The sequence below is a fragment of the Nuphar pumila genome, chromosome 12, assembly GCF_984573655.1.
Source record: "Nuphar pumila chromosome 12, dmNupPumi1.hap1.1, whole genome shotgun sequence".
Lineage (NCBI taxonomy): Eukaryota > Viridiplantae > Streptophyta > Magnoliopsida > Nymphaeales > Nymphaeaceae > Nuphar > Nuphar pumila.
In genome coordinates this window covers 34,095,094-34,118,352 of record NC_143260.1, presented here as the reverse complement: position 1 = coordinate 34,118,352, position 23,259 = coordinate 34,095,094, and the positions used below count along the sequence as shown (strand labels likewise).

Sequence of the window (23,259 nt, the reverse complement as noted above, 5' to 3'; positions counted from 1 at the left end):
GGTGCCCAAGTAGCCTTGTCTCATTTTTTAGTTTAATATGTGGTTTATTTATTAAAATTACTCGGATATAATTCCACTGAATTCAAAATTTAATTTCAGAAAGTGAAAATAGCTGGTAGTAGTACATAATCTACCATTTTAAAATGGGAATCACCTCTTCCTTGGTCCATAAAAAATTTATCTTTTAGATTGACGCAGATGAAATTTATAAATATAAAGCATGGCAGATGAAAAAAAAGGTGTTTCTGCAAGCATGAAACCATGAAAGCTCGAGCATCAGATAATAGCAAAGATCACTCTAGGTGTGGCATCCATTCATTGGGTCCAAGTACCTTGCTGCACTAGATCTCTGCTCTCAATTTAAAGCTCTGTTTGAGAGAGGTGATGAATTTGGCAGATTTAGTAACAACGCCCTCATGAGGATGTTGTTAAGGTCCTGTTTGGAAACTAGTAGCTGGGATGGAAAGTGGCATGCTTTAGTGTAAATACAATGCCACTACCACCGGGAGGGGGACGAAGGCCCATGATCTAATCCCTCTGCCGCATGGGGCGGCTGTTGTTCTTGTAAGGGTCCGCCTAACCCCAGCTTGCCTTTCAAAAAAAAAAAAAATACAACGCCACTTCCCATCCCAAATGCATTAACTCCCATCCAGCTATCACTTCCAAAACAGCCACTTGGTGATATTTTGACCAACTTTTTGCCAAATGCATTAACTCCTATCCCAGTTCTTATATTCCAAACAGGCTTTAAAATTCGTCCATTTATAACACCATAGCCTCTCATCCCAAAACTATTGATTCAAAACGATGCTCTGTTTGGGAGTGGTGATAACAAGAAATCCGTGGATTTGACAACATCTTCATGGTGACATTTTTGAAATCCACTCATTTATAACACCATCTCTCCTCCCAACATATTTTCCTCCTAAAACAGTTACAATCAATAGAGATGCTGTTGGAAATTACTGTATATTGATATTATTTTCTGTTATATTTGCTAAAATCGTTGTAAATCGAAAAAGCTAACCACTTTTCAGAACTATCATGAGTGTATTCAGGATCTGATTTAGCTAGAATCAAGGAACTAGCTAAATCAAAAGAGATACATTCTATGCTGGAATTGAATAAGATCTGATTTTTGATATAACTGGTATCAGAGCCTCTTAGATATAACTGGGACTCCTTGAATCCGCCAACCAAATATGGTTCTCTAGACTGAGCCTAGTTTTTGATCTTTGAACTGCAAGCCAAGTTGCAGTGAGGGTTTTTTCACAGTAACTGGACACTTTGCAAAAGGGCTCCTATACATAATAACAAATATGTTTAAAAAAAGTTTACAAAGGCTATTTAATATCGTTTCTGTGACATTTTCAAATATAATGATAATATATCGTCTTTAAATATATCACTATTTTGTCACTATATTTACGTTTTTAATGGTAGATTTTCTTGAAAAACGTATGCATAATTCTCTCTCTCTCATTGATTGTTCATAAAATTATCTCTTTTAACCAGAGTTAATGAAAGCGCCATAGGGACGGGGGAAGCTTGGAAAGCACACTTACCAATTTAGGAAAAACGTGCTTTCTCATTTTTTTTTTTTTTTAGTTTTTTTCTCTATTTTAGCTTTAGGTCGCTTTTGGTTTGAGACGATTCCTGGTTCCCTTCTAAGTTATCTCACACTTCTCGCTTTCTAAAATTTTGAAAGTGCCTCACTTTCTATATCGCTTCTCTCTCCCACTTCTTGGACTAGCAACTCTACTTTTAACCATTAAGAACAAAAACCAGTTTCCAAAACGTCAATCTTTGGAAAGTAAAAATCATTAATAAAAGAAAATATCTTTCAAAAATCCAAGGTTTGGAAAGTGACCTTGAACAACTACTGTTTAGAGCTTTTAAAGAATAAAAGACTTTAATATGGTTAAAATAATTTTAAGTAAAATAGTATTAAAATTTTTTATTTAATTTATTTGGATATCTAAAATATTCTCAAATTGACTAACAAATAAAATTTTTTTTATACTTGAGTCTTATTTTTAAATCTTTATAATCTCGCGTCTTTTATCTCGTGTAGAGTGTTGGGTCATATGAGCATCCTTGTGACGGTATAGCATACATTTGAGACACCCTAACGTTTTTATAGTGATCTGAATTTAACATTACGTCAATGCAATGAATTAAACGTGAAATTCGTGGTAACATTATTTTTGCATCATTTCTCCCTGTTGCTATTCATGTTTTTACTATCTTAATTTTAATTTCTCGTTACCTATATTTGTTTATTTTTTAAAATTATAAATTGGTTTGTTTCCCTTTCTGTAATTAAAATTTAGATGTTGGCCCTAGATTGTAATTCGGTAGGGATGTCAACAGGTGGGCCGATCCGAATCCCAATCCAAACCGATTAGTTGGATCGGGTAGTCAAAGAAGGACCTGATTAGCAATCAGATCTCAACTTGTTATTGATTTTTTCATCTGAATCGGAGTCATCTAATTAAGATTCAAATCCAAATCGGAATATATATAAATGTCTGAGTTTAATTTAATTGGATCTAGATTTGGTGTTAGCTGATCCTATTCCTATCCCACTTTGAATCCGAATCTGAATCTGAATCTTATTAGGTTGGACTCTTTATTGCGTAAACCAACCCGAGTCCCACCCATTCCAGTAGGGATGGCAGTGGATGGGAGGAAAATGGGGTCCGGGCAGCTGCATTTCCTTCCATTAAGCTCTTCTTACTTTGTTCAACCTTCTTCTTTTAAGGATAACAATAAATTGGGGGAGAAATGGGGCTCCGCTTTGTCTTGTCTCATTTAGATCCTACCCCACCTCGCCCTAACGGTCCAAGAGGAAAGGTCGTTAATAACACGTATGATCGCCAAGGCAGTATAAAAGGCTGGTGCTTCTTGTTTCCCTCCAATCTTTATTTTGGTCCGAAATATTGGTTCCGAGGGTCTCCCCCCCGCCCCCCGAGATGATGTCTCCCCGCCAAACCAGACGCCGCCCCGGCACCGACGCCGGATACTCCGTCGGAAAAAATGTACGTTCGTAACTTGAAGCCTTATTTTCCCACGTACAATCTGATTGTCCTTACTGCGGAATTCCGGCTCCGATCATGAAGAGTCCAAGGATTTCTGCTTCGGATTCCATCGCTTGGAAGGAGATTTGCTCTTTTCCTCACCGGAATCTTTTCTCCTCGCTATTCTCTTGCAGGTCGTCGTCAATCGCTCGGAATCAGGGGTATTTGATCCGCCGGAAGTCAGCGAAGAAGTGAATTTCGGTTAAGATGTCGTCATCGGCGATCAGGACGATGCTTCGATGGTGAAACGGAGGGACACCGAGAAATTCGATGATCTGGAGGTGAAAGCTATCGTTAGGGAAATGCGGAAGGCTCGATTCCAGGTGATGAACTCGTCGGACGTCGAAGAGCAGGTCAAGAAGCACCTGGATGCTATGTTGGGGATGATTCTGGACGATTTTGGTACCGTCTCTGGCAAGACGTCTGATGTCGACTATCTTTTCTGCGTTAAGGTCTTCATCGTGTATTTCGTCTTGTTTGCGGTGCTGTTGGCTCTGTTTTTACCGTGGAATTCCAGTGCTGGGATTTCGTCTTCCAGCGTGGCTCATATGCAATAGTTTTCTGTGGCTTTTTTGTTTTTTACTTTTAGATATGAAAACTTTGAATTCGTATCCATGGCAGTGGATGTTGAATCACATATTAACCATGATCTGTAGCTCTCTAATGTGATTAATTTTTCTCTAATGATGTTTGGAGGCATGCTTTATGGTACTGCTTCCTCATTGCGGGGCTTCTCATAGTTATGAGACCATTCTAAGATATAAAGGGTTTATCATGATGTTGAAATTATTAGTTTAAAATAGGCTTTATCTTATGGTATGCATGTAGTACTACTGTTAATATATTCATGATCTCGGTGCTTTTCAAACTGTTATTCATATTGTACTAGGACATTGCTTTCTTGTAGCAAAGTGAATTGGTCTTTCATCTTAAAGCTTTCCAATGTTTGTTGTCTCAAAGTTGAACTGTTGATAGGATGCAAGGTTTATAAAGATCATTGCATATTTGAAGGATATAGGCACTAGATAAGGTCTTGAAGATCTGGCTGAAGTGCTTGATGTTTAATCCATAGCCACTTATGTTGTCATCGTAACTTGTTTATTTGTCTTTCTTATAAATGATGAAATAAATGTATTTCATTCATACACTAGAATGAATCTGGGGTGAAACCAATAAGACTATTTATTGGTAGAATGAAAAATAATGTTCTTTCTTGCAAAAAATCTTGGCATTTAAAGAATCAAAACAATAGCAAAACTGGAATTGTATGAATTTCTTGGGCATTATACTGTAAGAAGTTTAATTTGGTGCATTTTCAATTTATCATGATATATTTATAGTTCTTTTCCATTTTTTAGGAAGCTCCTTAATAAGTGATTTAAATGAAAAAAAATGCTGATATTAGTGATTATGTTTTTAAGCCAAATGCTAAGCTGGATGGGTTCATTACTTCATCATGATGAACTGACTGTCTTAATGGGTTCAGATTATGCAGATTGATTCTTCATGAAGCCATTTAGATCTTTATGCTGGTAAGCATGAGGAAATTTGGATAATTGAGGCTTGAACAGCTTGGAGCAGACTTGAGTCATATATTCTGCAACCACGCACTCATTATATTTTTTGAATTCTTGATGGGTCATATTTTGAGTTCTTGGATGTGGCCCTATTGGATTACATTACTTGCAGCTTATCTTGGTTTTGTGATCAATTTAGTTGTTTTCAAGCCACATGTGCTAACTTGTTCTCTTGTAGTTGTACACACACTCCTTTTCTTTCTTCCTAATGGATCTTGAACTCGAGTTGAATTTTGTAATTTGTTAGTTGACAATTAAGGTATTCTCATTACTGTTATGATTTGTTCTGTTATACTGGATTTCTACAATAAGAAGTTTTTTTATGCTAAAAATTATGCTATTGTTTTGTGGTTATTCAAGAATCAAAGGTGCATTGGGGTTTCACAAAGAGAGTCATAAAAGAGAGAAAAGTAAAGAGTAACTTCATTAAGATGAGAAAGTAAGAGTTACAACAATAAAAGAGGTCAACACCTTCCTAGAATGCCCTTACAACTTTGGTCAAATACAAAAAATTAAAAAGTACTTGAATACCCTTAAAAACAATACTATGTACACTTACAGATGGATACTAGTGAAGGGGTAGCACACAAATGAAAATATATATTGTACATAACTCTTAACACTTCCCCTCAAGCTCGGATGATGCAAGAGGTATCATGCCAACTTTGGAAAAAAAAGTGTTGAAATGCAAAGGAGCATGACTCTTAGTGAACACATTTGCAATCTGATCCTTAGAGCTCACATGCTCTAGAGCAATGACGCCATCCTCATAAGCTCTTCATGTATAGTGATAATCTTTTTCAATATGCTTAGTTCTCTCGTCAAACTCTGGATTCTTTGCTATGCGAATAACACTCATATTGTCACAATACTTAACTTCATATTTGCTTTCATATGGGAACTAACTTTTTTAGAATCACTTGCTAACATTGCCTTTACTACCAAATCAGTTGCATATTTGTGTTAGGACACGTATAATTCCCTTCTTGAGTATGCAATCTTCAAGTCTAAAAAATATTTCAAGTGCCTTCGATCCTCCATCTTAAAAATGTTAGTTAACTTGGTATCATCTATATCACATAGGTGTGGGTATGGGTGAGGCAATGCGGCACTTTAAAAAAACTCGAGTGTGGGGGTGCAGGAGGGTATACATAAGGCTTGGTAGGCCCGACCCGCCCCTTCCCTTCTTGCCCCAACCCGCCCCACCCCGTCTCGAGCCCCAAGCTCTCTCTCTCTCTCTCTCTCTCTCTCGGTGGAGCACGACAGAACACAATGAAGGAAGTCCTTTCTCTTGTTCTTTCTGATTGATGGGAGAGAGGGAAAAACTATCTTTCTCGTTCTTCCTGATTGAGGGGAGAGAGGGGAAGACTCTTTCTCTCTCTCTCTCTCTTCCCATCTCTTTCATTCTTCTCTTCTCTTTCTCGTTCTTCCTGATTGAGGGGGGAGAGAGGGGAAGTGTGTGTGTGTGTGTGTGCTTGCTTACTTTGCCTGGACCGAGCCCGAGCTCAGCTCAGTTTGTTGTGCAGAGCCCTTAACGAGCCAGGCCGAGTTAAGCTCGGTACTTGACACGAGTTGGGTTTGAGCAAGGTCGGTCTAGGCTTGGGTCGAGCTCGAACCTGACTTGTGATCGATTCCATTTTGGACAATGATAATTCTGGGTGTGGGTTGACCTCACTCAGGGTTTATGGACCGCACTGGGTGTCGCACCCGCACCCTTGTCGCATCGACACAGGTGCGGCGTCCTATTTGGCGAGTCCTTGTGACATCGAGTATCATCTACCTTCTGCAAGTCATCTCCTATAATAATAATCGTATCATCAACATACAAGATCAATATGTATTTCCCTCGTGTAGAGGAAGAGACAAACAAGGCTGGATCATTGTAGTTTTGCTCGAATTTCGAAGATCTCACAATTGAACTAAACTTCTCAAACTAGGCACGAAGTGCTTGTTTTTAGGAATGCACAACGAACTGAGCCGACCCAAGATCAGCTTAGTTAGGCTCGGCCCAAAGCTCATCTATGCCTTTAAATGAGTCGAGCTTGTATATGGCTCTGAGGCTCGGACGACTAAATGAGCCAAGCTTGATTGGCTTACTGAGCTCGATAAGGTTCAATTACCCTTTTAACATATAATATAAAAAATATATTATGTGTATATTATTATTTTTTTGGTCTTGGTTTGCCCCCTTTACCCCTTTAGAGTTCTATTTAGGGTTTTTTTGTATTTTTTCCCTTTCCTGTTCCAATCTCCCCCTCACCCCTTCGACCTTCATCCCCTTCTCCTTCCTCGCCATGCAATCGCCCACCACACCACAAAGCTTGGTTGTAGTCGCCCACCACCACCACTAAGCTTCTCCTTCCACTTGTGCCTCCCGACGGTCGCTGTTGAGGATCCCTCAACCTCCCACCTGTGCCTCTCAGCGAGCACGAGCATGGATGCAGTCGCCCACCACCACAAAGCTCCTCCTTCCACCTATGCCTCCCAACGGTCGCGGTTGGGATTCCCTCTCCCTCACAGTTGTGGTTAGGATTCCCTCCCCCTCCCACCTGTGCCTTCCGGCAAGCATGACAATCGGGATTCCTTCTTCTTTCTCGTGGTCACATCCTCGAGGTGAGGATTGATTTCCTCTCCTTCCTCGTAGTTTAGAACGAGCTTATTAATCGGGCTGAGCTCGGCTCGATTCTCGGCACGAGTCAAGCCTGAACACCATTTGTTTAGGCTCTGGCCAAGCTTATACAATAAGGCTTTTGGACGAGCCGAGCTTGTTCATGCCAAGATTAGCTCAAGCCCGACTCGTGTGCATGCCTACCTATCTCAGTCAATATAGAGCTCACTTTAACTTGCAAACTCTGTCCTCTGAATTTGAGTATCCTTATGGCAATTCCATATAAACTTCTTTTAAATCTTTATTCAAGAAGGCATTCTTGACATGTAACTGCCACAAATGCAATTGTTGCACTGCAACCATTGCAAGAAATGTATGTACGGTGGTATATGAGCCATAGGAGCAAAAGTTTATGCAAAATCAATTTCAAACTGATGACTATAGCCTTTTGCTATCAACCTTGCCTATAAACACATTTGCCTGCAAATATATTCTTGCCTGGTGGAGGCTTCACCAATTCCCATGCATGCATCCTCTCCGGTGCATTCCTCTCCTCAACTATTGCTTGTTGCCACTCATATTTAGCAGTTGCCTCTACATAGGATTCGAGCTCAACATAGGAATGGATTAATGCAAAAAGCACATGATGTTTGAGAGAGGACTCATAAGAAACAAAGTGAGAAGGCAAAATAGAAATTCTAGAACTTTTACTTACTTGAAATGACTGAGGAAGAGAGGAAGGTAACTCAAATGAAGATTCTAAGCTTGAGGGGTCGGATTCAGCTGAAAATGAAATTGGATAAGAATTGGCTTCAACATCTTCCATTTCGTCTGCTTCCATTTGATCCAAGAAAGCAATCTCAACAACATTTCATGTATTCTAGCATAGGTTTCTCCAAATCTACCTCATTTCATTTCACCATGCTCATTTTCACGTTCTTTGTTAGAAAATGACACCAAGAAAGATAAATCTAGCTCATTTTCTACCTTGTCTTTATATAAACTGAAATAGGGTACACTCTCATTAAAGACAACATGCCTAGACACCAAAATCCTTTTCCCAACAAGATCATAGCACATGTACCCTTTTTGACAATTTGAAAAACCCAAAAAGCAATTTAGGGGACAACTTATCTCTATATCTATCAGGTGCTTGTAGTTGTGACCCCACCACATAGTTGAGGATTCAGTCATTTACCACAAGCTGCTTAAGTAAGGATACTTCATTATTTTCATTTTTCAACTATCAAAAAAGATGGAAAGTGTTCTTGGAAACAATAATCATAACCATTGTTAAGAGTTATTTATAATATGTATTTCCATTTGTGTTTTACCCCTTCACTAGTATTCATTTACATAGTATTGTTTTTAGGGGTATTCATGTACTTTTTTGTGTTTTACCAAAGTGGTAAGAGCATTCTAGGAACTGTTATGTTAGGGTGAGGGGGTTGACCCCTTTTATTGTTGTAACTCTTATTTTCTCATCCTAATCAAGCTACTCTTTGCTTCTGTCTTTTGTGTCCCTCTTTGTGAAACCCTAATGCACCTTTGATTATTGAATATGGTATCAGATGTTAAAATATCTGTATCAATATATATATATCTTCAAATACACCATAATACTCGATAGGGGTATTATGGTCATTTCACATAATACCCGATAGGGGTACTTCTTTTTCTTCTATTTTTTTATTTTCTGTATTTATTTTCTTTTTTCTTTTTTTCTTTTCTTCTTTTTAAGCCACTTAAAGGGCCCTACCATAGAGTCGTTGGGCCCCCCAACGACTCTATTCGGAGCCCCCAAGTGGTCCCTTGAGTGTATAAATAGGGATACTTCCCCTTGTGTTCTTTCAAGCTTTTGTGAGCTCCTCTTTAATAAAAGGAGTATTTATTTTATGTGTGTAGCCTTGTTACAAGGCCTTTCGTATTATTTTTTAGTGGATTTCTTCTTTGTGCCTTTGTGCTAAGTCCATTGTTGGACATTGCGAATGCATTTGCATTCTTGATTCTTCCGCATACTTCATTACATGGTATCAGAGCCATCCGATTCTTCCAAGGTGAAATCTTGTCTCTCTCTCCACTTCTTTTATATATTCTCTTATTGAAGCGATGGAGACCAAGATCGACCTATCATTCAAACTCAATGGAAAAAATTACATGATGTGGGCATCCGCAATAAAAAATAATCTCAAAGGAAAGAAACTTTAGGGTTATGTAATGGGGATCATTTCGGAACCTCAACTTAAACTCACAAAGATGGAAGGAGGTCAAGAAAAAGCTCTTGAGGGAGATGCTCGCCTCAAAGCAATAGAAGACCATCAACGTCAAGTGGAAGATTGGGAGAGCAACCATGCAAAAATCCTAGCATGGTTTATGAATAATGTTGAACTTAGGGTATGTGCAAATATTGCAAAATTTCGTTGAGCCAATGAAGCTTGGTTTTTTATGAAGGGTATGTATACCCAAAAAGATCTTGCAAGAGCCTATTTCTTGCAAGAGAAAGTTAGAACTACAAAATAAGAGGATATGGGCATCCAAGATTACTATAGTGCTATAAACCCTTTGTGGGATGAATTGGCTCTTTTAGAGCCTAAATGGGTGGCTATGGAGGATGTTGAACTTAGACAAAAACAAATAGAACAAGATAGATTGTTTCAATTTTTATTTGGGCTTCGTCCCGAATTTGAACAAGTGAGATCCTCACTCCTTCATAGATCCACTCTTCCTCCATTAGAGGATATCACTGCTGAAATTACTCAAAAAGAGACTCTGCATGGCATGAGTAAAAGCATGGATGAAGTTCTTGCCGTATCTAAACCCGACAATCATGTTAAAACATACAAGCCACCTCATTTTGGAAAACAAGGGAATGATGTAAGGAAGATGATTATATGTCATCATTGTTATGAGCCGGGACATATTAAACCCGCATGCCCAAAATTAAATGGGACTTTCAAGCCTAAGGTGGCTTTCGTTGATGAATCCTCCACTAAAGAAGATGAAGGCAAAAATGGGGATCTCAAGGGCACTCTTGGTCAAATATCCATGGCTCTCCAACAAATCTTAAATGCTACTTCCTCCACCTACGGTGCCGCCATTGCCTCTTTGTCACCTCCCGGTACATATTCTTGGATTTTAGATTCTGGAGTTTCTTTTCACACAACTCCCCGTGAAAATGCTTTAACCAACGTATGCACCAATTCAAAAATATCTTATGTCTCTACGGTTGATGAAACTTTTCTCAAAATAAATGGCATTGGAGCTCTAGATCCTAAAAATTTTTAAAACTTTTTTGTTCCAAAAGTAAGAATAGTTCATAAACTAAATCTCAACCTTTTTTTGTTTCTCAAATTGCCGACCATGGATGTGAAATATCTTTCTCATCTCAAGGGTGCTTTGTGCAGGATCTCCAGTCAGGGAAGCGGATTGAGCAAGGCCATAGAAAGAGAGATCTTTTCTACATGGATCACTTGACACTCCCTACAAACTCTTTTTGTACTTATGTCCAAGATAAAGGTATTGAAACTTGGCATAAAAGACTTGGACATCCAAGTTATTCTAAAATGTATCTTTTTCCTTTTAAAAACAAGTTTTGTAAAGAAAAAGATATCAATTGCAAAGATGGCATTTTTGAAAAAATGAAGTCTATTCCATTTCCTACAAGAACTTTTATTTCAACTAGACATTTTGAATTAGTGCATTCCGATGTGCGGGGACCATCTCCGGTTCTATCTAAAGGTGGTTATTCATATTATGTGACCTTTATTGATGATTATACTAGATATGTATGGATTTATTTTCTTAACCTTAAATCAGAAGTCTTTACCTTTTTTAAAGATTTTTTTGCAAAAATTCAAAATCAATTTCAAAGTCACATATCCATACTTAGATCCAACTCCGGAGGAGAATACCTATCAAATGAATTTCAAACATATTTAAAACAACATGGCATTTGTCATCAAAGATCATGTCCAAGAACTCCACAACAAAACGGTCTAGCAGAAAGAAAACATAGGCATATCTTAGAAACCACTAGATTATTACTTCTAAAATTTTTTGGGCCGAAGCTGTGTTAACCTCCACTTAATCAATCGAATGCCGTCTTCAAAATTAAATAATATCTCTCTTTATGAAAAACTTTTTAAAATTACACTCGATTTCAATCATCTTCGTATTTTTTGGATGTAAATGCTTCTTTCTTTTACATAAAAGAGATAAGTTATTACCAAAGGCAATTGAATATGTATTCTTGGGATATGGTGAAAATCAAAAGGGCTATAGATGTTTTGATTATAAAAACGCTAAGTTATATGTCTCAAAAGATTTGACATTTTTAGAAGATGAGAACGAATTTGAAATATTAGACAAACAAAATAAAATTGAATATATGTTTTTAAATGATCTTTTAGAAGATACAAATGATGAATCTTTAAGTCATTCGGAAATATTAGAAAACACACATAATAGTGAAGACACACATAATATTGAAATATCACCAACTAATGGTGACAACTACATGTTTACACCCGGCGTGAGCAAGAGAAACCTATTAGTGCTTTAAAAAAATTCTTGTGGCTTAATGAACCTCTAGAAGAAACTTTCCTTAGGCGCTCCTCTAGAGAATCAATTCAACCTAATAGGTTTGTTTCATATGAATCTCTCTCACCAAATTATAGAGTTTGTCTAATAGCCTTATATTCATACTATGAGCCTTCTCATTATAATCAAGCAAAAAATATATCGCATTGGATTAAAGCAATGAGGGTAGAACTAGATGCCTTAAAAAAGGCTAAAACTTGTGAATTAGTTCAACTTCCTCCAAATAAAAAAGCTATTGGATGTCGTTGGGTTTACAAAGTTAAGACAAAAAGTGATGGTTCCTTAGAACGATATAAAACAAGATTAGTGGCTAAGGGATAGTCACAAGAATATGACATTGACTATGAGGAGACTTTTGCTCCTGTTGCTCGAATGACTAGTGTCTGAACTCTAATTGCTATAGCATCATCTAAGAAATGACCTATATTTCAATTAGATGTTAAAAATGTCTTTCTTAATGGTCAATTAAATGAATAAGTATATATGGACCCTCCGTCGGGAATTACTCTTGAATAAGGTCAAACCCTTAAATTATTAAAAGCTTTATATGGTCTTAAACAAGTCCCTAAGGCTTGGTATGATAGATTTAGTGCTATCATGATCAAGTTGGGATTTCATTCTTGTTATACTGACACTGCTCTCTTTTTTAAAAGTGCAGGTAATAGTATTGTTATTCTTTTGCTTTATATTGATGATATGATCATCACAGGCAATGATGAAAGTGGTATTATTGATGTTAAAAATATGTTAAAAGATAACTTTGATATGTCTGATTTAGTTTTTTTCAGATATTTTCTTGGCATTGAAGTTGCATACTTTCCCCGGGACATATATTATCACAGATGAAGCTTGCTGCAAATATATGTTCCAAATCTGGAATTTCAGATGACAAAAAGGTGGAGACTCCAGATGTTATCAACGCTAAACTACGGTTGGAGGATGGGGTTCTACTGGATGATCCTACACCCTACAGACAACTCATTGGATCTCTCACCTATCTGACCATTACCACGCCAGACATCGCTCACGCTGTTCACTCTGCTAGCCAATTCCAGCATGCTCCTATAACTGTGCATATGAGTGCCGTGCTTCGGATTATTCGCTACATCAAAAACACTCTAACTAAAGGGCTATTTTTATCTTCACTCTCTTCATTAAATTTGCTTGCCTATACTGATGCTGATTGGGGAGGAAACCCAAATGATAGAATCTCAACTATTGTTTTTTGTGTCGTTTTAGGAGATTCGCTAATTGCTTGGAGATGCAAAAAACAACAAAAAGTCTCCTTATCATCTACTGAGACTGAGTACCGGGCTATGACAACTACTACAATGGAACTTGTGTGGCTTCGATGGCTTCTTCAAGATATGAGAGTTGAAATTTTCGGTGCCTTGAAGCTTTGCTATGACAACAAAAGTACCATCTATATTGCCAGCAATCACACCTTCCATGAGCGGACCAAACATATAGAAATGGACTGTCACTATGTTTGTGATGAGTATCTTCATAGGACAGTTACACTGTCATACGTCACATCTGAATATCAGCTCCTAGCCTTTTTTACTAAAGCACTTCTTGCTCCCCGCTTCTTGTTTCTCCTTGGCAAACTTTCGGTCATCTCCTCGTAAAGTTTGAGGGGAGTGGGGGGTGTTAAAATATATGTATCAATATATATATATATATATATATATATATATGTCTTCAAATACACCATAATACCCGATAGGGGTATTATGATCATTTCACACAATACCCGATAAGGGTACTTGTTTTTTTTTTTTTCTGTATTTTTTTTTCTTTTCTTCTTTTTAAGCCACTTAAGGGGCCCTACCATAGAGTCGTTGGGGCCCCCAACGGTCACATGGGGGCTCCCAATGTCTCTATTGGGAGCCCCCAAGTGGTCCCTTAGTGTATAAATAAGGGTACTCCCCCTTGTGTTCTTTCAAGCTTTTGTGAGCTCCTCTTTAATAAAAGGAGTATTTATTTTATGTGTGTAGCCTTGTTACAAGGCCTTTCGTATTATTCCTTAGTGGATTTCTTCTTTGTGCCTTTGTGCTAAGTCCATTGTTGGACATTGCGAATGCATTTGCATTCTTGATTCTTCTGCATACTTCATTACATCAGAGCCATACCAAGATCAAAGAGGGGATTGCGAGCTGTGTTTTGGAGGAGTAAGAAGCTTCATTCAGCGTGCTCGAGATTCGGTGTCGGGGTCTTGCCAGAAAGTGCTGACATCATCACTGACTGTACGGACTTTGAGGTTTGGGTCATCTGAGGCTACCATTTAGTAGATCTTGATTTTAGAGGCAATCTGGGATTTCTCATTTAATTATGGAGATTTTCATAACAGAATAGCAGATTTCCTTGGATAACGGAAAGGAAGAATGTAACCTTTCCAACCATATCAAAGAGTCATATATGAAAGAACTTGTTCATTCTAGGAACTTACAGTTGACTTTGGTCACCGAGTGATCAGTTCTATAGGCTTGCTGTGGCAAATTTTCTTTTAATCTAATACTAGTATTTCCACACTTTTTTTAGTTTAAAAGCTATCATTCTGTTCCCCCGCCACCTTACATCCATCAGATTTGATGTTATTGTGTTGGAAGATTCATTTAAGAACGTGAAACTTGCTTCAGACATTCCTTAACTGCATCAAACCTTCTGACAGTTCCTCCTGAAGAGTTATGCTACTTTAACTTGCAAAGGTATGCTCAGTTCTATGTTCTTTAGCTTGTGGATTTGAGTAAAAGGCACAGAATGCATGTTTGCATTTGATTTACAAATGGTTTGTCCTGAGTGCATTATGATAATTTTTTTTAGGTTGCTGCAGATAATGTTACTAAACATCTTGGAACAACAAATAAAAAAAATCCAGGTTTAGGGTACGAGCTCATTCTGTCTCATTAGACCAGGTGTAACTCCCATTCGTTCTACTCTTGGAACTCAATTGGGAGGGGCAGACAGCCTACTGCTCAGTGCTTGGTACTGGCAAACATAAATAAAAAAAAATAAAAATTATATATATATATATGTGTGTGTGTGTGTGTGTGAAAATATATGGTGGTTCTGTACCATGATACCATACGGTGGTACACGCTTTTGTTTGTGTGGATCTAGTGACCAAATGGTAGATCTAACCATAAATATGAGTTTAGCATGGTTTGTTTACTATGTTACGGGTTTTATCATGTTTGATACACCATAAAATCTCATTTTCAAGATGGTGAAAAATCAACGGCTCGCAATTCATGAAAATAAGGGTGGCTGAAAATGGTATAAAACATCGTATTTCAGTCAACTTTAGCGCTTGAATATAGTAAAAAGAACATGCTAAGCATGATCCAAAGGTTACATTTTGCATTTGGAGCTTGGATATATGAAAGTCAAGTGTGTACCACCATACGTTATGATGATACAGTACCGCCCTAGAAGCACCTTATATATATATATCATTGCGTTTTAACAGGGAGCTGTCTATAGCCATTAGCTTATGAAATGCTCCTGGAGAACTGGATCAATCTTGTGATTGTATTACTAACTTTGAACAATTGATTTTCCAATCAATAAGGTATTTAATTTGGAAAGCATTCTGTTATGTTTAGTGGTTTATGAGTATATATGCTGTTTGTTCATGTGTGTAGTGACTTGGCAGATAAAAAAGTTAAAAATATGGGTGTCAAAGTTTAGCTAAATGTATACATGAAACTGGACTTGTTTTGATAATTCTGTTGCATACTATTTTTTATCCATTTATGATTGATTTTTCTTTATTATATGTCAGCAGTGGGTGAATGTCCACTTGCATGCTATTGGGAAGTTACAAAGAAAACTGATTTTTCATGGGTTTCAAGCGCCTTTTTATTGGATAAATTTAGTTTGGAGTTAGCAGTTTTGCTGGCTACCTTTTAAAATGAACTGCTAAGATCAGGATATTTTGGTGACATTAAGTTTGAAGACATCACTTCATAAAACTTTCTTGACACAGTTTATATGATTGTGGCACAATTTTATGTAGGTGCTAGTTATTACTTTAGTAAAAGTTGTGGTACTGTGCTTTAGATGGTCTATATATTAAAATTGGAAGAAATCTTATTAGTTAATCTTTCTCAAAGATTCTATATTGGATTATGATCATCACAAGTTTCAACACGCACATACAAAAAATAAACGAGGCAGAAAATCTCTTCTGGATATACTGCAACTGCATCAACCAACTCCACTTTGACCGTGCCTGATACTGAAGTAACCAGCTAAGCTGAGAATCTTTGGATCTCAAATTTTATGATTTAAAATTAATTGACCAGATCCAGTGTTTGAAGAAGGGGGAAGAGAGGGAGATAGACAGAATGAGAAAGAGGGAGCGAGACATGTCAATCTCAACGAGAAAAGGGGACAGGTGTGGGTAGGGCTGCCCAACGAGCCAAGCTAGCTTGAGCTCAGCTCGGGCTCGACTTGTTTAAACCGGACTCGGACTCGTTTGAGTAAGTAAACGAGCCGAGCTTGATCAGGCATTCAAGCTTGATTATCCCGATTAAGCTCGTCTAATTGTGTCATATGGCGACTAATTTTAGGATATGTATTGTTTTTGTTGACTCATAATCATAATTTCTTCTTTTAACTGAGTGGGTAACATGTATACCTTGTATGCGTGAGGTCTTGGGTTCAAATCTCACCCTCTATGCAATTATTTTTTTTTAAATGTAAGTTAATGTGGCTCAAGGCGAGCTCGAACTCGAGCTCGAACTTAGCCGAGTTAATACACAACTTTTCAAGCTCGGCTCAATTCAAGGCGAGCTTTTTGAGCCTGAGCTCGGCTCAAGCCCGGCTTTTGTGCACCCCTAGGTGTGGGTCCCACGCTAGATCGGATACTCGGACATTCAAATGCCCCCTTGATGTGTAAAATACATCGTAAGTTCATCCGTGCATTCTTAACATGCCTCTAATTCATGGTGTTGTCCTCAAGAGTTTGTGAAGAAGCAACAGATATATGGTGGGAGAACTTCATTAAACCAACAAATCGAACTTTTGCCTATGGATATTCATGCTTTTCCTTAGTTAGTTCAATCAAACCCTTGTTGGGTGAAACATCTTGATATTTTAGTTTTCTCATAAAATATGATGGCAATTGAAAAGCTACGAGAATTTTTTTGCTCCAGTGGCTCATGTGACTGCAACAAAACATTCCTATCACTTGCTATGTAGGTGATGGTGGACTCACTACATGCGTTGTTTATCTTCATCGAGACGTGTTGCAAATGTGGGTGTTTTGAAGATGCTCACAAAGTGTTTGTTGAAATTCCCAAACAAGATGGGGTCCTGGAATGCCATTATTTCAGGTTGTTCGCAGTTGGTTAATTTGATGCGGATAAGCTCTTAGAAGAAGAAAACTGGTGTTATTGCTCCAAAATGCTTTCTGTAAAGAGTGAAGAAACAAAATTAGCTTGTTTATAGTTATATGCATCAGGTATTGTGGCTGTCATGCTTTTTGTTCATCCCTTCTCGAAGGTAACCCAACTTTGTTTTTGTTTTTTTTGGAGCCATCCTCACCAATGAAACAAGGTGCCTGCGGTGTGAAACAGTTACAACAAGGGATGAGACATTTTTAGATTTGAGCCTTGACATTGAGCAGAACAGTTCTACTACCAGTTGTCTCAAAAATTTCGGTTTACTCAGACATTGAATGCTGAGGATAAATTCTTCTCTGATAAAGGTTGCAGGTTTAGTGTTTACATCCTTATCTTGATCTCTCCTCTCAATCAACGAATGTAATTGTATTGCATGATCTTTAGTTGGTGGGAGGCTTATGTAACTCAATTTGCTTATTTGTTGGTAGCTCAAAATTTTTGTCATTTCTGTGAAATATAGCCAATTTAAAGTTGCTTCATATGTCTTTGAGCCCTTTGTCAAACCTGCTTCCATTTGTTTACATCTTTTGGCTTTTTCTTTTTGCTTTTCCCTTATTGCTTGGTAAGTTCTTCCTGATAATCTTGTTGCTTGGAAATTGTATTCAGTTTCTTAATATGCAAATCTTACAAAACAAGCACGATGCTGGTGAGCATAGGGTTGAAAAACATATGATACACTACCTAAATCAAATCTTTTATTGACCAGCCATCTTTTTGCCTTGTGTAATTTTTTTATCTTGTGATTTATCTTATCTTTTTTTTTAATCAAAGATCCTTGATGCAGCTTGGAGGAAACACATGGGAGGATGAAGATAAAGAAGCCCTCTCACATCCTTGTCATCCATTTAAAATGCTCCAAATACATCAAGCATCTTGGCCGATACAAAAAACTATCATACAGAGTTGTCTTTCCATTGGCTTTTCTTTGATGTCGAAAACATGGAGATGATAGAGTCAGCTGTAAAGACATTGTTTGGGTTGGCCCAGGAGTACTCGAGCAACACAGATTATGGATACATTTTTTTCTATTTGAAGCAAGCAAACGAGATTGGGTTGTTGCGGCGTTTGTCCCCTTCTCACCGAAAATGGTGTCGGTGTCCTTTCACTAATCGTCATTCGTTGGGAATCTGAGCCTGTGCCACAGTGTCCTCCTTTGGCCATGTGTCGGGAGAAGAAGACGATCGGGCCGCTGGTGTGGATTCTCGCCGTGGCTTTTGCCGTCAGAATGTTCACGCTGGTTGTCGAAGTAATTCAACCCATTATCCATGATTGTCCAAGTTGTCCACACATCATCATCAAGCAACGAACATTTAGAACATAATAAACAAACGTTGAACTTGAAAGATCCAATATTCTGTTCCTTTTTTTTGTTCATTTCGTCCAACCCTCGACAAGCCATCAAACATACCCTAATGGCTGATGCCTTGTTTGTTTGAGACACAAACTTCTATTAAATCTACTCGTTTATTTGTTTGTTTGTTTGTTTATTGATAGATACATGGCTGCTGAGTTGTGTTGTCTGCAATTGTGAGTCCTGTTGTATCCACCAACCAACATTATGGTTTCTGTTTTGCTTAAAGTTAGCTGTACGGGGAAAGCATATACATTGCCCAGTGCTACTAATAATGTCGTTTATAACTAAATTATTTGTTATAATAGTTGTGCTGTACTCCGTGCGGTTGAGGGGTCCCTAGGAGTTTTACGACGACATGGACAGAGACTGCAGTACGGCAGGTTAAGCCAGCCTGGCTAGGTGAGTTGTTGCTGGTAGTGCAGATGAATGAAGCAGTTGTTGGGGATAAACACGTTCTTGTAAACAGCAAATGATTATGGTGCACTGATATAGACATTCTTGATTATTTCTGGAACGTGAAAAGTTGAGGACATGAACTTATTGTTTTGGTTACACGAGTTATGCTTTTAAGCTTAATTAATGGAAGGTGTTATGAGGTAAGCATGTGTACTAACAAGTCCTTAGGTCAGCAGCTTATCCCCATTTTTAGATTCCTAGCAGATGTGGGGTGCAATTTGTGATCTGGGTGGTGGGCCCTTGCTGTTTAAAGAGTCTGCTTCTGTTGACATGATTAATTAGTAAGTCTGTATGTAGTAGATTATTTCTATAGGTTTGTCGTGTTATTGAAAATGAATGTGTCAAAGTCTAAAAAGGCAGGTTGGTTCTGAGTTCAAGTCACTTACCAAGTTGACGTGGGACATCACAAGTTCGAAACTCATTGGTGGCATCTTGGGACAAGATCGAAGCTGGTGGGGGAGCAACTCAAGGGTTTTACCTACTGGAGGCCAGCGAATGAGCGGTCAGTGATGGGGTTTTCCCCTTAGATTATCCAAAAAAAAAAAAAAGGAAAATCATAGAGGGTTTTAAAGGGATAATATTGGGTACACTCGTGGGTAAGGAACCCCTATTGAAAAATGTAATATTTTCAAAATTTTCAGTTTTTTTTTCACCTCTGACCCTCCTCATCTACGTATTAATTGTGTAGTAGAAACTGACCTTTGGATCAGTTTTCAAAACCCCTTACATCTGGATAGTCAGTCCTTTAATGCAATGCTGCATAATTGGCTCGTGGTTGTTCCACGATCCAATTATTAATGGATGCAACAAATGACAATCACTCTTTTGTCAGGCGAGGTTATCAAAAAACCAAGAAAAACAATCACCACACAAAAAACAACTCAGATTTTACGTGGTTTGGTTTTACTCAAACCTACATCCACGGACGGTGGTAAGGTCACTCACACGTTATTCCCTCATGGTGACTAATCTCATTAAGATCAATAAATACAAATGTACCAAACTGTTACAGGGAATGTTTATCTCGATCCCTCATATGGGATACTGATTTTGTTGTAACAGTTGACATGAGCCAAACTGTTTTTGATGCAGCTTCCACTAAGGCCTTATATTCGGACTTAGTGCTAGAATGGGCTACAGTACGTTGCTTTTGAGAGCTCTATGAAACTAGGTTATTGTTAAGAAAATTGGCATAACCTTCGGTAGATTTTCTATCATCAGGGCAATCTGCCCCGGCTGCACCACAGTGGGCAGAGAGATGAAGTTTCTCACATTTACTTACTGTTATTCCATAGCCTATGCTAGCATTGAGATAACTAAGAATCTGTTTTACATTTCTCCAATGCTGGTTGGTGGGTGAATGCATAAATTGGGATACTTTGTTCACCAAAAAACTGATGTCGGGTCTGGTGATGATGGCATATTGGAGTGCTCCAACTATGCTGCGGTATTCCGAGGGATTTGGTAAAGGGTCGCCAGCAGTCTTGGAAAGAATGGTGTTGGCCGGCATTGGATTTGATATAGGTTTAGCTTCACTCATTCCAGCTCTGTTGATGATGTCATAAATGTATTTGCATTGAGAGATGAAGAGACCTTGTGGTAGTGGTGTCTTGGTAACTTAAATCCTGAGGAAGAAATTTAGATCTTTAAGATCTTTGATAGAAAATTATGCTGCCAATTGAACAATAAGACCTTGAATTTGAGGTGTGGAGTTTCCAGTGACAATGATGTCATCATTATAAATTAGCACAAAAATGGTATTGTGGGCAGAAAATTTGAGAAACAGAGAAGTATTCGATTTGGACTCAATGAAACCCAACTTTATGAGAAACGAGCTCAGACGTTCATAGGTTTGAAGAGGGAAAATAGAGTCAGGTATGGGTTGAGGTACATGTTCTATGATTGAATCTTGAGAGGGTTCAGATTCAGCTGGGTTTGAGGAAAGTAGGATATTGTGAACATGGTGAGGGTGACTATTTTCATGTTGGTTAATCCTCTTCACGTCTGGAGTTCCAATTTTGTTGGTTTTGGTTGATCCATAAGGAAATGTCATCAGCTATCATTCATGCTCCACAAGTGGGTTTGGGAAACAAAACAAGCTGCTCGTGGCTCGTCTCATATGGGGGATCATGAAAGCTTTGGGTTTTTTTGGATTTATAACTCAAAGAAACTTCACACGGCATGAAGACCTGGCCGCGCTGGTATGAAAGCTTTGCTTGAATTCTTAAAATAGGTTTGTCAAGCCAAACATGAATAATAGAAGTTTGGTTCAGCTCAACTCAACTTGCATAAGCTTGTTAAGTAGTGATAAATATATTTTATATCATATAATATCGTGTAGAACAAATGATTGAAATATTTGGTTTGCATGCAATATGTTTAGAGATAAAAACTTAAAGTTTGCTACGGTCGTGGGTAAGGAACCCTTTAGTAAAAAAATGTAATATCTTTATTTTTTTGAGGTTTTTTTGAACAACCGACCCTTCAGTATGATCTACATATTAATTTGGTTTGCAAGCAATACGTTTAGAGATAAAAACATAACGTGCCCAGCTACCCTTGTGAGTAAGGTACACTTTAGTAAAAAAATGTAATATTTTTTATTTTTTTGAGTTTTTTTTTGAAGATTTGACATTTTAGATGCTCCATATTAATTTGGTTTGCAAGTAATATGTTTATAGATAAAAACCTAAAATGATCTGAAAAATGACATACAACAAAAATGACACGTTTCTCGAAAATCCTGTAATTTTTTAACCAAAACTATAACTGTTTGGCTGTGAAAGGACATTTTCACCTTTAGCACGTGGTAATGTCTTCAAACATCCAAATATTCTATTTTCCTCCTGTATTTGTGAATTTTCTTCCACACATTTGTGAATATCCTTTTGCATGCTTCCACGTTTGCAAATGTCTTGACCTTCGCTCGTGAATGTATTTACACATTTGCAAACATCCTCTTGCCTATGCCCTTTATGCATTTTTTTATAAGCCCAATGGGCCTTTAGAGATACTTTAAAAGTATTGCTAAAGCCTTCAGTGATGCTTTAAAATCTTGATGGGCCTTTAGCAACACTTTTAGAGCATCACTAAAGCCTTTATAGCAAAGCTTCAAAAGCACATATTTGAAGGAAAAATTATAAAATACAATATGACATTCACATATTTTGGGAGAAAAATAGCATATTTGGGAGGACATTTGCATATCCTCATATTTTGAATGAAATTTCACAAATGTGTGCAAGGAAATTTAAATATTTGGGAGAAATTTGCAAATAATGGAGGAAATTTGGGTATTTGGATATTTGACAGTGAAATTCATACATTTGGAGGAAATTTGCATGTGTGAAGTGTGAAAATGTCTTTTTACAATTGAAAGTTATGATTTTGGATATCGGGTGGATTTTAAAAAAATGTAGTTTTTTCCGAAAAGCCTATCATTTTTTATGTGCAATACCGCCATTTTTTGTAAACAATATGATTTCACAATAATCGCAATATTATCGTGTAAATGAAAATATCATGATTTTCATGATATTTTAGGTTGTTAACTACAAAAGCTTGGAAAAGTTTCTCTTTTATTGTTTTTTTTTTATGTATTCTTATTTTATTCATTTATTTATTTATTTTTTAACTTCATTTATCTTCTCATGATTTTTTTTATAAAATAAGGGAAAGTAAAACAAAATTGTTCACAACTTTTGTAATTGAAAAATTGCCGAGCGTCTATCCCGGTCCATTTGTGGTCTAGGCCGGCCCGTTACCCACCCCTAAACATGGACCCACATCATGCAATCAAGTAGGGAAGGGCACAGGGTCTGGTTGGGTGGAGTCTAGGCTAGGTTTTTAGGGTTATGCCCATCAACAAGCTGGAGAGCTGATGCAGATTGGGAGAGAGATGCAATCCGGGTCAACAAGATCCATTATACAAAAGGACAGGGCTAGTGATCTTTGAACTCATCTCGTATGTTCTCAGAAGCAATTTTGAACGAGGCTCACGCTTAGGGTTGTGAACGGGTTTGGTTTGGTTTGGACCCAGGTGAAACCAGACCCAAACCTGATTTGAAATGATGGTAACTGGGTCTGTAACCAGGTCTAATTGAATCCAACATTAGAGAAACCGTACCCAGATCCTATAAGGACTACATGAACCATACCCAGAAAACTATTATGTTTT

The 23,259-nt window shown here is 37.7% G+C and overlaps 1 pseudogene; it reads left to right on the top strand.

Annotated features, from left to right (window-relative positions):
- The first annotated feature begins 17,175 nt into the window (after nt 1-17,175).
- On the top strand, nt 17,176-18,710 carry LOC149820632 (ubiquitin carboxyl-terminal hydrolase 3 pseudogene; annotated as a pseudogene).
- Nucleotides 18,711-23,259: the final 4,549 nt, after the last annotated feature.